The 16,140-nt window shown below is 54.5% G+C and overlaps 1 pseudogene; it reads right to left on the reverse strand.

Annotated features, from left to right (window-relative positions):
* Positions 1-16: 16 nt before the first annotated feature.
* Positions 17-16,140, reverse strand: part of LOC135537774 (low-density lipoprotein receptor-related protein 6-like) — a 65,294-nt pseudogene continuing 49,170 nt past the window's right edge.

Raw genomic sequence — 16,140 nt, forward strand, 5'->3', positions numbered from 1 at the left:
AGAATACTATCTGTACTCTCATGTCTAGCTGCTGAGTAGAGGGGTCAGGGGTCAGAATACTATCTGTACTCTCATGTCTAGCTGCTGAGTAGAGGGGTCAGGGGTTAGAGGTCAGAATACTATCTGTACTGTCATGTCTAGCTTCTGAGTAGAGGGGTCAGAGGTAAGAATACTTACTGTACTCTCTCATGTCGAGGTCGTAGACAGCGTGAATGTCGCTGAGAGAGGCAATGCGAGCCTGGATCTTGGTCCTTCCCTCCCTGGTCGTCTTGTCGATGCGTTCGATCATCTGCTGCTGACGGTCGATCCAGTACAGGTGGTTACCAAACACCGTCAGACCAACCGGCTGGAGGATGTTGGAGTCCTCAATCACAATCCGATTGGCTCCTGGAGGAGGGGGGAGAGGCAAAGCAAGGAAGAAGGTAAAAGGGTCAGGAAGTGAAGGAAAGGAGTAGTGATTGGCTATGACCTCGGCCAGGCAGATCAGTGATTGGCTGACATGAGGTTGGTAGGCACCTGATAGGTCACTGCTCTCGATGCGTCGGAGGTCTGAGTCGACCCAGAACAGCTTGCCGACCTCATTGTCTATGGCCAGGGCAACGGGCTTCCCCAGGCCACTGAAGAACAACACCTCTCTCTCGGTCCCGTCGAGCGCTGCTCGTTCTATCTTAGGACTGCGCTCCTGCAGGTTGGTGAAGTACATGTACCTGGAGAGAGAGGGAGACTATATTAACAGACAACGGCTGTGTACATCTGGAGAGGTACAGTATTTGTCTTATGGTGCACCTCCCCAACATTATCCCAGGAACAGTCCAACCCCAACATTTTCCCAGGAACAGTCCTGCCCCAACATTATCCCAGGAACAGTCCAGCCCCAACATTATCCCAGGAACAGTCCAACCCCAACATTTTCCCAGGAACAGTCCTGCCCCAACATTATCCCAGGAACAGTCCTGCCCCAACATTATCCCAGGAACAGTCCTGCCCCAACATTATCCCAGGAACAGTCCTGCCCCAACATTATCCCAGGAACAGTCCTACCCCAACATTATCCGGGAACAGTCCAACCCCAACATTATCCCAGGAACAGTCCTGCCCCAACATTATCCCAGGAACAGTCCTGCCCCAACATTATCCCAGGAACAGTCCTGCCCCAACATTATCCCAGGAACAGTCCTGCCCCAACATTATCCCAGGAACAGTCCTGCCCCAACATTATCCCAGGAACAGTCCTGCCCCAACATTATCCCAGGAACAGTCCAACCCCAACATTTCCCAGGAACAGTCCAACCCCAACATTATCCCAGGAACAGTCCTGCCCCAACATTATCCCAGGAACAGTCCTGCCCCAACATTATCCCAGGAACAGTCCTGCCCCAACATTATCCCAGGAACAGTCCTGCCCCAACATTATCCCAGGAACAGTCCAACCCCAACATTATCCCAGGAACAGTCCAACCCCAACATTATCCCAGGAACAGTCCTACCCCAACATTATCCCAGGAACAGTCCAACCCCAACATTATCCCAGGAACAGTCCAGGAACAGTCCTGCCCCAACATTATCCCAGGAACAGTCCTGCCCCAACATTATCCCAGGAACAGTCCTGAGGTGAACATTACCCCAGGAACAGTCCTGGCCATCAAATCAACAGTGTGATGTCCCAGGATCCCAGTGAACAGTCCCAACATTATCCCGTGAACTGTTGTCCTCGTCTTTGGTCTAATCAGGTGCCGTATTCTCCAAACCGTTCCGTTTCCACGGATAGCATACGATTCAGGTTACTTCTGATGAATCATTTGGATTCCGTCGTACAGGCCAAGTAAAACACGACGAGGCAACAAGGGCCCCCTCTGGGACAGGAGTCTCTGCGGCCCCACAAGGGCCCCCTTTCCAGGAGTCTGTCTGCGACCCCACAAGGGCCCCCTCTGGGACAGTTTCTTCTGGATGGCCCCACAGGGCCCCCGTCTGGGACAGGCCAAGTAACAAGGGCCCCCTCTGGGACAGGAGGCCCAACAAGGGCCCCCTCTGGGACAGGAGTCTGTCTGCGACCCCACAAGGGCCCCCTCTGGGACAGGAGTCTGTCTGCGACCCCACAAGGGCCCCCTCTGGGACAGGAGTCTGTCTGCGACCCCACAAGGGCCCCCTCTGGGACAGGAGTCTGTCTGCGACCCCACAAGGGCCCCCTCTGGGACAGGAGTCTGTCTGCGACGCCACAAGGGCCCCCTCTGGGACAGGAGTCTGTCTGCGACCCCACAAGGGCCGCCTCTGGGACAGGAGTCTGTCTGCGACCCCTAAAACAGAGGAAGAGAGACCTCACAGAGCGTTTCTTCAAATACTCACCCTCGCTCCGGGTTGACCACGATGGCTCTGGGTCTGTCGTGTTCTCCTCTCAGCACCACTCCCACCCGGCTGCCGTCTGTCCTCGTCACGTTAATGACATTAGTGACCTCGCTGGTCCAGTAGATGAAGCGGCTGTAGATGTCGATGCTCAGGTCAAACGGCTGGAGGCCCAGGTTAGGACCGCCCACTTGGCTCCACACCACCGTCATGCTCTGATAGGAGGAACAGGCTGTCAGTCAACTCACACTCTGATAGGAGGAACAGGCCGTCAGTCAACTCACACTCTGATAGGATAGGAGGAACAGGCCGTCAGTCAACTCATACTCTGATAGGAGGAACAGGCCGTCAGTCAACTCATACTCTGATAGGATAGGAGGAACAGGCCGTCAGTCAACTCATACTCTGATAGGAGGAACAGGCCGTCAGTCAACTCATACTCTGATAGGAGGAACAGGCCGTCAGTCAACTCATACTCTGATAGGATAGGAGGAACAGGCCGTCAGTCAACTCATACTCTGATAGGAGGAACAGGCCGTCAGTCAACTCATACTCTGATAGGAGGAACAGGCCGTCAGTCAACTCATACTCTGATAGGATAGGAGGAACAGGCCGTCAGTCAACTCATACTCTGATAGGAGGAACAGGCCGTCAGTCAACTCATACTCTGATAGGAGGAACAGGCCGTCAGTCAACTCATACTCTGATAGGAGGAACAGGCCGTCAGTCAACTCATACTCTGTAGGAGGAACAGGCCGTCAGTCAACTCATACTCTGATAGGAGGAACGGGCCGTCAGTCAACTCGTACTCTGATAGGAGGAACAGGTCTGTCTGTCAACTCATATCTGATAGGAGGAACAGGCCGTCAGTCAACTCATAGGACTCTGATAGGAGGAACAGGCCGTCAGTCAACTCATACTCTGATAGGAGGAACAGGCCGTCAGTCAACTCATACTCTGATAGGAGGAACAGGCCGTCAGTCAACTCATACTCTGATAGGAGGAACAGGCCGTCAGTCAACTCATACTCTGATAGGAGGAACAGGCCGTCAGTCAACTCATACTCTGATAGGAGGAACAGGCTGTCAGTCAACTCATACTCTGATAGGAGGAACAGGCCGTTTCAGTCAACTCATACTCTGATAGGAGGAACAGGCCGTCAGTCAACTCATACTCTGATAGGAGGAACACCATACTCTGATAGGGAACAGGCCGTCAGTCCTCATACTCTGATAGGAGGAACAGGCCTCAGTCAACTCATCTCTGATAGGAGGAACAGGCCGTCAGTCAACTCATACTCTGATAGGAGGAACAGGACCGTCACTCTAGGATAGGAGTCAACAACTCATACTCTGATAGGAGGAACAGGCTGTCAGTCAACTCATACTCTGATAGGAGGAACAGGCCGTCAGTCAACTCATACTCTGATAGGAGGAACAGGCCGTCAGTCAACTCATACTCTGATAGGAGGAACAGGCCGTCAGTCAACTCATACTCTGATAGGAGGAACAGGCCGTCAGTCAACTCATACTCTGATAGGAGGAACAGGCCGTCAGTCAACTCATACTCTGATAGGAGGAACAGGCCGTCAGTCAACTCATACTCTAGGATAGGAGGAACAGGCCGTCAGTCAACTCATACTCTGATAGGATAGGAGGAACAGGCCGTCAGTCAACTCATACTCTGATAGGAGGAACAGGCCGTCAGTCAACTCATACTCTGATAGGAGGAACAGGCCGTCAGTCAACTCATACTCTGATAGGAGGAACAGGCCGTCAGTCAACTCATACTCTGATAGGAGGAACAGGGCTGATAGGAGGAACGTCAGTCAACTCATACTCTGATAGGAGGAACAGGCCGTCAGTCAACTCATACTCTGATAGGAGGAACAAGCCGTCAGTCAACTCATGCTCTGATAGGAGGAACAGGCCGTCAGTCAAATGGTGTTGACCCGGTAAACCCGTAACACACTGATCTACGCCCCGGTGTGGTTTATGGAGGCAGGGTCTGGATCAGTGGACCTACCATGTTCCCGTTCTCCTGCGCTCTGCGGATTGCGTTCTGTTTGGAGTCGATCCAGTACAGTTGTTTGTCCAGGGGGTCGTAGTCTATAGCCCTGACATTCCTCAGACTGTGGATGGGAAGGATGATGTCAGGAGACTGATGCTCATCCATCACCATCCGGTTAATGGCCGACTTCTGACTGAACAAGAGGAACGACGTAGGGGCTGGAGGAGGAGAGGGGGAAGAGACCATTACAACAATTACTTTGGATGAGGAATGAATGGAGAGAAAGAAAAACAAAGAGAGAGGAGAGATATGAAGGGGGAAAGAGACAGAATCAAGCATGTGATGTCTGGATAATGATCACAGTGGGTGGCCCAGTGGGTTCTCTCTCCCCTGGTCAGCATAGCTGTGGGGGCATCTACAGTATATGACCAGCAGTATGTCAACACCCCTTCAAATTAGTGGATTCGGCTGTTTCAGCCACAGCCTTGCTGACAGGTGTATAAAATTGAGCATACAGCCATGCAATCTCCATAGACAAACATTGTCACTACCGAGTTCCAAACTGCCCCTGGAAGCAACACTCACTACCGAGTTCCAAACTGCCCCTGGAAGCAACACTCACTACCGAGTTCCAAACTGCCCCTGGAAGCAACGCTCACTACCGAGTTCCAAACTGCCCCTGGAAGCAACACTCACTACCGAGTTCCAAACTGCCCCTGGAAGCAACACTCACTACCGAGTTCCAAACTGCCCCTGGAAGCAACACTCACTACCGAGTTCCAAACTGCCCCTGGAAGCAACACTCACTACCGAGTTCCAAACTGCCCCTGGAAGCAACACTCACTACCGAGTTCCTAACTGTCCCTGGAAGCAACACTCACTACCGAGTTCCAAACTGCCCCTGGAAGCAACGCACACTACCGAGTTCCAGCTCACTACCGAGTTCCAAACTGCCTCGGTAGCAACGCTCACTACCGAGTTCCAAACTGCCCCTGGAAGCAACACTCACTACCGAGTTCCAAACTGCCCCTGGAAGCAACGCTCACTACCGAGTTCCAAACTGCCCCTGGAAGCAACGCTCACTACCGAGTTCCAAACTGCCCCTGGAAGCAACACTCACTACCGAGTTCCAAACTGCCCCTGGAAGCAACGCTCACTACCGAGTTCCAAACTGCCCCTGGAAGCAACACTCACTACCGAGTTCCAAACTGCCCCTGGAAGCAACACTCACTACCGAGTTCCAAACTGCCCCTGGAAGCAACACTCACTACCGAGTTCCTAACTGTCCCTGGAAGCAACACTCACTACCGAGTTCCAAACTGCCCCTGGAAGCAACGCTCACTACCGAGTTCCTAACTGCCCCTGAAGCAACACTCACCCAGTTCCAAACTGGTGAAGCAACACTCACTACCGAGTTCCAAACTGCCCCTGGAAGCAACACTCACTACCGAGTTCCAAACTGCCCCTGGAAGCAACGCTCACTACCGAGTTCCAAACTGCCCCTAGAAGCAACACTCACTACCGAGTCCAAACTGCCCCTGGAAGCAACACTCACTACCGAGTTCCAAACTGCCCCTGGAAGAAGCTAACTAACTGCCCCTCACTACCGAGTTCCAAACTGCCCCTAGAAGCAACGCTCACTACCGAGTTCCAAACTGCCCCTGGAAGCAACGCTCACTACCGAGTTCCTAACTGTCCCTGGAAGCAACACTCACTACCGAGTTCCAAACTGCCCCTAGAAGCAACACTCACTACCGAGTCCCAAACTGCCCCTGGAAGCAACACTCACTACCGAGTTCCAAACTGCCCCTGGAAGCAACACTCACTACCGAGTTCCAAACTGCCCCTAGAAGCAACACTCACTACCGAGTTCCAAACTGCCTCGGTTGCAACATCAGCACAAACACTGTTAGTCGAGAGCTTCATGAAATGGGTTTCCATGGCCGAGCAGCCGCACACACAAGCCTCAGACCGACATGGACAACGCCAAGCGTTGGCTGGAGTGGTGTACAGCTCTCGGGCAGTGGAAACGCTTTGTCTGGAGTGATGAATCACGCTTCACCATCTGGCAGTCTGACGGACAAATCTGGGTTAGGAGGATGCCAGGGGAACACGACCTGCCCCAATTCATAGTGCCAACTGTAAAGTTTGGTGGAGGAGGAATAATGGCATGTGGCTGTTTTTCTTGGCTATGCTGTGGGAGCTACAGCCCAGTTACAGACCTAGTACCGTGTGTGTGTGTGTGTGCACGTCTCTCACCACTGCAGGTCTTGTTGTCATTGTTGAGGGAGAAGTGGGCGGGGCATCCGCAGACGAAGCTGCTGATTGGTACAGCCAGACAGAGGTGTGAGCATTGCCCATTGGTGGAGGCGCAGGCGTTCCAGCCCCCCTGGCGTGACGAGTGGAAGACCAAGATGTCCATCACGTAGTCTAGGTGACCCTGGATGACCGTACGGTTCTGGCCCGATGTCTTATTGGCCCGTTCAGATGCTGCGCTGAGACCAGTCCGTCCAATAGATGTAGTCCTGGTACTGGGTCAGACCAAAGGGGTGGGGGAGGTCGTCGGCTATAACCTGGAGGAGACAGGAGGAGAGACCTGGAGGAGGAGGGAACAGTTAGACCAGACCTGGGGGAGGAGGAGGAACAGTTAGACCTGGAGGAGGAGAGGAGACAGTTGAGGAGACAGGAGAGAGGAGACCTGGGGGAGGAGGAGAAGAGTTAGACCTGGAGGAGACAGGAGGGAGACATGAGGAGGAGACCTGGAGGAGAGGAGAGAGAGGGAACAGTTAGACCTGGAGGAGGTCGTCGGCTATAACCTCACGCTCCAGACCTGGGGGAGGAGGAACAGTTGGACCTGGAGGAGAGAGAGAGAGGGAACAGTTAGACCTGGAGGAGACAGGAGGAGAGGAGAGAGGGAACAGTTAGACCTGGAGGAGACAGGAGAGGAGGAACAGTTAGACCTGGAGGAGACAGGAGGAGAGGAGAGAGAGGGAACAGTTAGACCTGGAGGAGACAGGAGGAGAGGAGAGAGAGGGAACAGTTAGACCTGGAGGAGACAGGAGGAGAGGAGAGAGAGGGAACAGTTAGACCTGGAGGAGACAGGAGGAGAGGAGAGAGAGGGAACAGTTAGACCTGTGTGTGTGTGTGTGTGTGTGTGTGTGTGTGTGTGTGTGTGTGTGTGTGTGTGTGTGTGTGTGTGTGTGTGTGTGTGAGAGAGAGAGATAACTCACCCAGCATGTTGGAGGACTCTATGAGTGTCGTGTCCAGGTCAGTCCAGTACAGTCGCCTCTCAGCATAGTCGATGGTCAGCCCGTTGGCTCGGCCCACATTGGGCACCAGAGTGATCCGACCCGTCCCGTCCATCGCTGAGCGGTCAATCTTGGGCTTCCCACCCCACTCTGTCCAGTACATAAACCTAGAAAAAGACATTAGTTACATTAGAACAGAGAGCTAAAACCCAGATTAGACTGAATCTCATACAGAACACCGTTATCCAATCAGAGAGCTAAAACCCAGATTATACTGAATCTCATACAGAACAACGTTATCCAGTCAGAGAGATAAAACCCAGATTTGACTGAATCTCATACAGAACACCGTTATCCAGTCAGAGAGCTAAAACCCAGATTAGACTGAATCTCATACAGAACACCGTTATCCAATCAGAGAGCTAAAACCCAGATTAGACTGAATCTCATACAGAACACCGTTATCCAATCAGAGAGCTAAAACCCAGATTCGACTGAATCTCGTACAGAACACCGTTATCCAATCAGAGGGCTGCGGTTGGAAGCCTCAATCGAGTGGGCATCTTGGTCCCCCTTGGCATTGGATTCTTCCTGTGATTCTTTAGCAGCGTTACCTAGCAACTATATAGGTCGCATTTTCTTCACTCTAAAACGTGGTCAGAATAGGTAAACATTCATCTAGAAATCTGTGTTTAATTTGAAACGTTTTGCAGAGGAGGTCTTAGTCACACAATTTGCAATCCAGCGAAGGAGTTTGGAGCAGCACCTTTCATTATGTACACAGAAACGTGTCCATCACTAGCTAGCTGTTAGCCTGACCCAGTCATTACACCAGCTAGCTGTTAGCCTGACCCAGTCATTACGCCAGCTAGCTGTTAGCCTGACCCAGTCATTACGCCAGCTAGCTGTTAGCCTGACCCAGTCATTACGCCAGCTAGCTGTTAGCCTGACCCAGTCATTACGTCCAGCTAGCTGTTAGCCTGACCCAGTCATTACACCAGCTAGCTGTTAGCCTGACCCAGTCATTACACCAGCTAGCTGTTAGCCTGACCCAGTCATTACACCAGCTAGCTGTTAGCCTGACCCAGTCATTACACCAGCTAGCTGTTAGCCTGACCCAGTCATTACACCAGCTAGCTGTTAGCCTGACCCAGTCATTACACCAGCTAGCTGTTAGCCTGACCCAGTCATTACACCAGCTAGCTGTTAGCCTGACCCAGTCATTCATTGTTAGCCTGACCCAGTCATTACACCAGCTGTTAGCCTGACCCCCAGTCAGGGTTAGGCCAGTGCCCAGCAGCTGTTAGCCTGACCCAGTCATTACCCTCAGCAGGGTGAGGCCAGTGCCTAGTCATTACCTCAGCAGGGTGAGGTCAGTGCCTACCCTCAGCAGGGTGAGGTCAGTGCCTACCCTGAGCAGGGTGAGGTCAGTGTACCCCTGAGCAGGGCCTGACCCAGTCATTACCCCTGAGCAGGGTGAGGTCAGTGCCTGACCCCCAGCAGTGATTCAGTGCCTACCCCTCAGCAGGGTGAGGTCAGTGCCTCAGCAGGGTGAGGGTCAGTGCCTACCCCCTCAGCAGGGTGAGGTCAGCCTGACCCCTCTCAGCAGGGTGAGGTCAGTTACCCCTCTCAGCAGGGTGAGGCAGTGCCTACCCCTCTCAGCAGGGTGAGGTCAGTGCCTACCCCCTCAGCAGGGTGAGGTCAGTGCCTACCCCCTGAGCAGGGTGAGGTCAGTGCCTACCCCTCAGCAGGGTGAGGTCAGTGCCTACCCCTCAGCAGGGTGAGGTCAGTGCCTACCCCTCAGCAGGGTGAGGTCAGTGCCTACCCCTCAGCAGGGTGAGGTCAGTGCCTACCCCTCAGCAGGGTGAGGTCAGTACCTACCCCTCAGCAGGGTGAGGTCAGTACCTACCCCTCAGCAGGGTGAGGTCAGTGCCTACCCCTCAGCAGGGTGAGGTCAGCCTACCCCTCAGCAGGGTGAGGTCAGTACCCCTCAGCAGGGTGAGGTCAGTGCCCCCTCAGCAGGGTGAGGTCAGTGCCTACCAGGGTGAGGTCAGTGCCCCCCTCAGCAGGGTGAGGTCAGTGCCTACCCCTCAGCAGGGTGAGGTCAGTGCCTACCCCTCAGCAGGGTGAGGTCAGTACCCCTCACCAGGGTGAGGTCAGTGCCCCCTCAGCAGGGTGAGGTCAGTGCCTACCCCTCAGCAGGGTGAGGTCAGTGCCTACCCCTCAGCAGGGTGAGGTCAGTGCCTACCCCTCAGCAGGGTGAGGTCAGTGCCTACCCCTCAGCAGGGTGAGGTCAGTGCCTACCCCTCAGCAGGGTGAGGTCAGTACCTACCCCTCAGCAGGGTGAGGTCAGTGCCTACCCCTCAGCAGGGTGAGGTCAGTGCCTACCCCTCAGCAGGGTGAGGTCAGTGCCTACCCCTCAGCAGGGTGAGGTCAGTGCCTACCCCTCAGCAGGGTGAGGTCAGTGCCTACCCCTCAGCAGGGTGAGGTCAGTGCCTACCCCTCAGCAGGGTGAGGTCAGTGCCTACCCCTCAGCAGGGTGAGGTCAGTACCTACCCCTCAGCAGGGTGAGGTCAGTGCCTACCCCTCAGCAGGGTGAGGTCAGTGCCTACCCCTCAGCAGGGTGAGGTCAGTGCCTACCCCTCAGCAGGGTGAGGTCAGTGCCTACCCCTCAGCAGGGTGAGGTCAGTACCCCTCAGCCTACCCCCTCAGCAGGGTGAGGTCAGTGCCTACCCCTCAGCAGGGTGAGGTCAGTGCCTACCCCTCAGCAGGGTGAGGTCAGTACCTACCCCTCAGCAGGGTGAGGTCAGTGCCTACCCCTCAGCAGGGTGAGGTCAGTGCCTACCCCTCAGCAGGGTGAGGTCAGTACCTACCCCTCAGCAGGGTGAGGTCAGTACCTACCCCTCAGCAGGGTCCAGTGCCAGGGCTCGAGGGCTGTCCAGATCCTTCCAGACTAGGACCTGTCTGTGCTGTCCATCCAGCTTGGCCACCTCGATACGATTGGTCCCCGTGTCGGCCCAGTACAGATTCTTCCCCAACCAGTCCACCGCCATGCCTTCTGGGTAGTCCAGGCCAAACTCCACCACGTGTTCCAGAGCGCTGCCGTTCATAAATGCACGGCTGATTGTCTGGAGAGGGAAGAGAGCGAGAGGGAGAGCGAAAGGGAGAGAGGGAGAGCGAGAGAGCGAGAAAGAGAGCGAAAGAGAGAGAGAGCGAGAGAGAAAGGGAGAGGAGAAGAGAGAGAGGAGCGAAGAGAGAGAGAGAGAGGGAGAAGAGAGAGAGGGAGAAGAGAGAGAGAGAGAGAGCGAAAGGGAGAGAGAGAGCGAGAAAGAGAGCGAAAGGGAGAGAGAGAGCGAGAAAGAGAGCGAAAGGGAGAGAGAGAGAGAGGAGAGAGAGAGAGAGAGAGAGGGAGAGAGGCGAGAAAGAGAGAGCGAGAGGAGAGAGAGAGAGAGCGAGAGAGCGAAAGGTAGAGAGAGCGAGAGAGCGAGAAAGAGAGCGAAAGGGAGAGAGAGCGAGAAAGAGAGCGAGAGGGAGAGAGAGAGAGAGCGGAGAGAGAGAGGGAGGAGAGAGAGAGAGAGAGGAGAGAGGGGAGAGAGAGGAGCGAGAGAGGGGGGAGAGAGGGGAGAAAGATTGGCCTGAAGAGTAATCTGGGAGAGAAGAGACGAGAACTGAGAGCTCCGAGCGAGAAAGAGAGCGAAAGGGAGAGAGAGAGAGACACCTCCCTCCTTACCTTCAATGTGATAGAGAGCGAGTAGAGAGCGGTTGGGCTTTAGAGTAATCTGGGCTTTATCAGCCTGAGCGAGACGTGAACTGAAAGAGAGAGAGAGAGAGAGACAAGAGAGAGAGAGAAGAGAGAATGTGATATCTGTCCAGTAGATACGGTTGGGCTGAAGAGATCTGGGCTTTATCAACCTGAGAGAACTGATGGGAGAGAGAGAGAGAGAGGGAGAAGAGAGAGGGAGAGAGAGAGAGAGAGACACCTCCCTCCTTAGAGAGAATGTGATAGAGAAGAGAGTAGAGACGGAGAAGTCGGAGAGAGGAAGAGAAGAGAGAGAGGGAGAAGAGAGAGAGAGAGAGAGGAGGAGCGGGATGGGGAGAGAGAGAGAGGGAGAAGAGAGGGGAGAGAGAGGGAGAGAGAGGGAGGGAGGGAGGGAGAAGAGAGAGGAAGGAGAGAGAGAGGGAGATGAGAGGTGGAGAGGTCAGCTATCAGCTCTAGACCAATGGCCTGAAGGTAATCTGGGCTTTATCAACCTGCTACGTGAACTGATGGCTCCGAGCCAGAGAGAGACACCTCCCTCCTTACCTTCAATGTGATATCTGTCCAGTAGATACGGTTGGGCTGAAGGTAATCTGGGCTTTATCAACCTGCTACGTGAACTGATGGCTCCGAGTAGGAGAGAGACACTCCCTCCTTACCTTCAATGTGATATCTGTCCAGTAGATACGGTTGGGCTGAAGGTAATCTGGGGCTACGTGAACTGATGGCTCCGAGCCAGAGAGAGACACTTCCCTCCTTACCTTCAATGTGATATCTGTCCAGTAGATCTTGAAGGTAATCTGGGCTTTATCAACCTGCTACGTGAACTGATGGCTCCGAGCCAGAGAGAGACACCTCCCTCCTTACCTTCAATGTGATATCTGTCCAGTAGATACGGTTGGGCTGAAGGTAATCTGGGCTTTATCAACCTGCTACGTGAACTGATGGCTCCGAGCCAGAGAGAGACACCTCCCTCCTTACCTTCAATGTGATATCTGTCCAGTAGATACGGTTGTCGGTGATGTCGAAGTCCAGTGCGGACGCCTCTTTCACCCCGGTCAGCGGGATGGCCACGTTGTTGTTGTTCGTTTCCAAGGAGATGCGCCTGATGTCTGTGTGTCGGGAGAAGAGGAGGAAGGCTTCTGGTACGATGCAGGTGGACAGGTCAGCTATCAGCTCTAGACCAATGGGACAGGCACACTGGACGCCCACCGGCTTATACAGGCACAGGTGGCTACACCCACCATTAGCCTCCGCACACAGGTTGGTACCTGGGAGAGGAGGAGAGAGAGGAGAAGAGGGGGAGGCAGTAGGAGGAGAGAGGAGAAGGGGGAGGCAGTAGGAGGAGAGGGGGAGGCAGTAGGAAGAGAGAGGAGAGAGGAGGGGGAGGCAGTAGGAGGAGAGAGGAGGCGGTAGGAGGCGAAAGGAGAAGGGGGAGGCAGTAGGAGGAGAGAGGAGAAGGGGGGAGGCAGTAGGAGGAGAGAGGAGGAGGGGGGGAGGCAGTAGGAGGAGAGAGGAGAAGGGGGAGGCAGTAGGAGGAGAGAGGAGAAGGGGGGGGCAGTAGGAGGAGAGAGGAGAAGGGGGGAGGCAGTAGGAGGAGAAGAGGAGGATAAAGTTTATTCTCTGTGTTAATCACCATCTCAGGGGCAGAAGAGATGAGCAGGAGAATCCGACAGTCTGGACGTACCGTCTGAAGCATTAGCTGAGGTGGACTGATGAAATATCCCCGTTTAGTTCAGTCTACCACCGACAGTCTGAAGCATTAGCTGAGGTGAACTGATGAAATATCCCCGTTTAGTTCAGTCTACCACCGACAGTCTGAAGCATTAGCTGAGGTGGACTGATGAAATATCCCCGTTTAGTTCAGTCTACCACCGACAGTCTGAAGCATTAGCTGAGGTGAACTGATGAAATATCCCGTTTAGTTCAGTCTACCACCGACAGTCTGAAGCATTAGCTGAGGTGGACTGATGAAATATCCCCGTTTAGTTCAGTCTACCACCGACAGTCTGAAGCATTAGCTGAGGTGGACTGATGAAATATCCCCGTTTAGTTCAGTCTACCACCGACAGTCTGCCTCCGACCAAAACTAACTGCAAAATGCAGCCATCAAGTTTGTAGAGTCACAAGCTGGATGCAATCAGTCTGCTATGAATATGGGACCAGAAACCTAACGTTTAACTACTAATAAACACTATAAATTAATCTGTCTTAATACCTATGACGTCTTCATGTGTGTGTGGACATAGTGCCTTCATTTCCAAACAATAAAACAGGTATGAAACAGAATGCTGGAGAACAGAGACTGAAACTGTGGCTTCCCTGTCCAAATACACAGAGTGGAGTTCAGGTAGCACTGAGCCCCGTGAGGTCAGGGGTCAGGTTCAGGCTGTGCTACCTACCGAAGGTCTGGTGTACATATGTAGCTTTGAGCCCCGTGGGGTCAGGGGTCAGGCTGTGCTACCTACCGAAGGTCTGGTGTACATATGTAGCTTTGAGCCCCGTGGGGTCAGGGGTCAGGCTGTGCTACCTACCGAAGGTCTGGTGTACATATGTAGCTGTGGGGTCAGGGGTCAGGCTGTGCTACCTACCGAAGGTCTGGTGTACGTATGTAGCTTTGAGCCCCGTGGGGTCAGGGGTCAGGCTGTGCTACCTACCGAAGGTCTGGTGTACATATGTAGCTGTGGGGTCAGGGGTCAGGCTGTGCTACCTACCGAAGGTCTGGTGTACGTATGTAGCTTTGAGCCCCATCAGGTCTGGCAGCTGGTCGATGATGAACTCTCTCTCCGTGGTGTGTTTGTGAACCCTCTCGATGCTGCGTCTCTGCCAGTCTGTCCAGTACACATAGTCCCCCAGCAGAGTGAAGCCAAAGATGTGAGGCAGCTTATCTTCTACCAGGATCCTCCTGCCTGAACCGTCCATACACATCACCTGGGGGAGAGAGGGAGGGGGGAGAGAGAGAGAGGGGGGAGAGAGAGAGAGGGGAGAGAGAGAGAGAGGGGAGAGAGAGGGGGAGAGAGAGAGGGGTGAGAGAGAGAGAGAGGGGAGAGAGAGAGGGGTGAGAGAGAGAGGGGGAGAGAGAGGGGGGAGAGAGGGGGGGAGAGAGAGGGGGAGAGAGAGGGGGAGAGAGAGAGGAGAGGGGAGAGAGAGAAGGGGAGAGAGGAGAGAAGGAGGCCTCCCTCCCACCCGAGGATAAACCAGTGAACACCCCCCGGGCCTCCCTCCTACCGAAGAGACCCCCCCCGGGCCTCCCTCCTACCGAAGAGACCCCCCCCGGGCCTCCCTCCTACCGAAGAGACCCCCCCGGGCCTCCCTCCTACCGAAGAGACCCCCCGGGCCTCCCTCCTACCGAAGAGACCCCCCCCCCGGGCCTCCCTCCTACCGAAGAGACTCCCCCCGGGCCTCCCTCCTACCGAAGAGACCCCCCGGGCCTCCCTCCTACCGAAGAGACCCCCCGGGCCTCCCTCCTACTGAAGAGACCCCCCGGGCCTCCCTCCTACCGAAGAGACCCCCCGGGCCTCCCTCCTACTGAAGAGACCCCCCGGGCCTCCCTCCTACCGAAGAGACCCCCCCCGGGCCTCCCTCCTACTGAAGAGACCCCCCAGGCAACAGAAGAAATTGGGCTTTTTTCACTATTCTCTACACAACGCCTGTTCCAGTAGCATGACTGAAGCAGACAGACTGGAGGAACAGAGGGTGGAGACAAGGGCCCATCAGCAGACAGACTGACAGAGCATTTCTCTGATTGACAAGGGCCAAGAACTTCTAGAGACCCCAAAAGACTCTCAGCTGTAATCACTGACAAATACGATTCTAACATATATTGACTCAGGAGTGTGAATACTTGTGTAAATGAGATATTTCATTTTGAATCCATTTTGAATTCAGGCTGGACAAAAATGTACAAGTCAAGTGGAATGAATACATTTATCAGCAGGACAGTGCCACCAGGCCAGGACAGTGCCACCAGGCCAGGACAGTGCCACCAGGCCAGGACAGTGCCACCAGGCCAGGACAGTGCCACCAGGCCAGGACAGTGCCACCAGGCCAGGACAGTGCCACCAGGCCAGGACAGTGCCACCAGGCCAGGACAGTGCCACCAGGCCAGGACAATGCCACCAGGCCAGGACAGTGCCACCAGGCCAGGACAGTGCCACCAGGCAGGACAGGACAGGACAGTGCCACCAGGCCCAGGACAGGACAGTGCCACCAGGCCAGGTGCCACAAGGCCAGGACAGTGCCACCAGGCCAGGACAGTGCCACCAGGCCAGGACAGTGCCACCAGGCCAGGACAATGCCACCAGGCCAGGACAGTGCCACCAGGCCAGGACAGTGCCACCAGGCCAGTTCCTGTGGAACCCTTTCTCATTGGCTGTGGAGGATCAGGTGTTGGAAGGTGTTCCTGTGGAACCCTTTCTCATTGGCTGTGGAGGATCAGATGTTAGGAAGGTGCTCCTGTGGAACCCTTTCTCATTGGCTGTGGAGGATCAGGTGTTAGGAAGGTGTTCATGTGGAACCCTTTTTCATTGGCTGTGGAGGATCAGGTGTTAGGAAGGTGTTCCTGTGGAACCCTTTCTCATTGGCTGTGGAGGATCAGGTGTTAGGAAGGTGTTCCTGTGGAACCCCTTCTCATTGGCTGTGGAGGATCAGGTGTTAGGAAGGTGTTCCCTGATGTGTTGTACACTCAGTTTCCTTTCTCAGTGAAGTGGCCTAATGGTTTAGAATGGGAATCATATCGGTCCCCACAAGGATAGTAAAACAAACGTGTGTGTCCACAGTGGGGTG

Source organism: Oncorhynchus masou, unplaced genomic scaffold, assembly GCF_036934945.1.
Source record: "Oncorhynchus masou masou isolate Uvic2021 unplaced genomic scaffold, UVic_Omas_1.1 unplaced_scaffold_841, whole genome shotgun sequence".
NCBI classification, from domain to species: domain Eukaryota; kingdom Metazoa; phylum Chordata; class Actinopteri; order Salmoniformes; family Salmonidae; genus Oncorhynchus; species Oncorhynchus masou.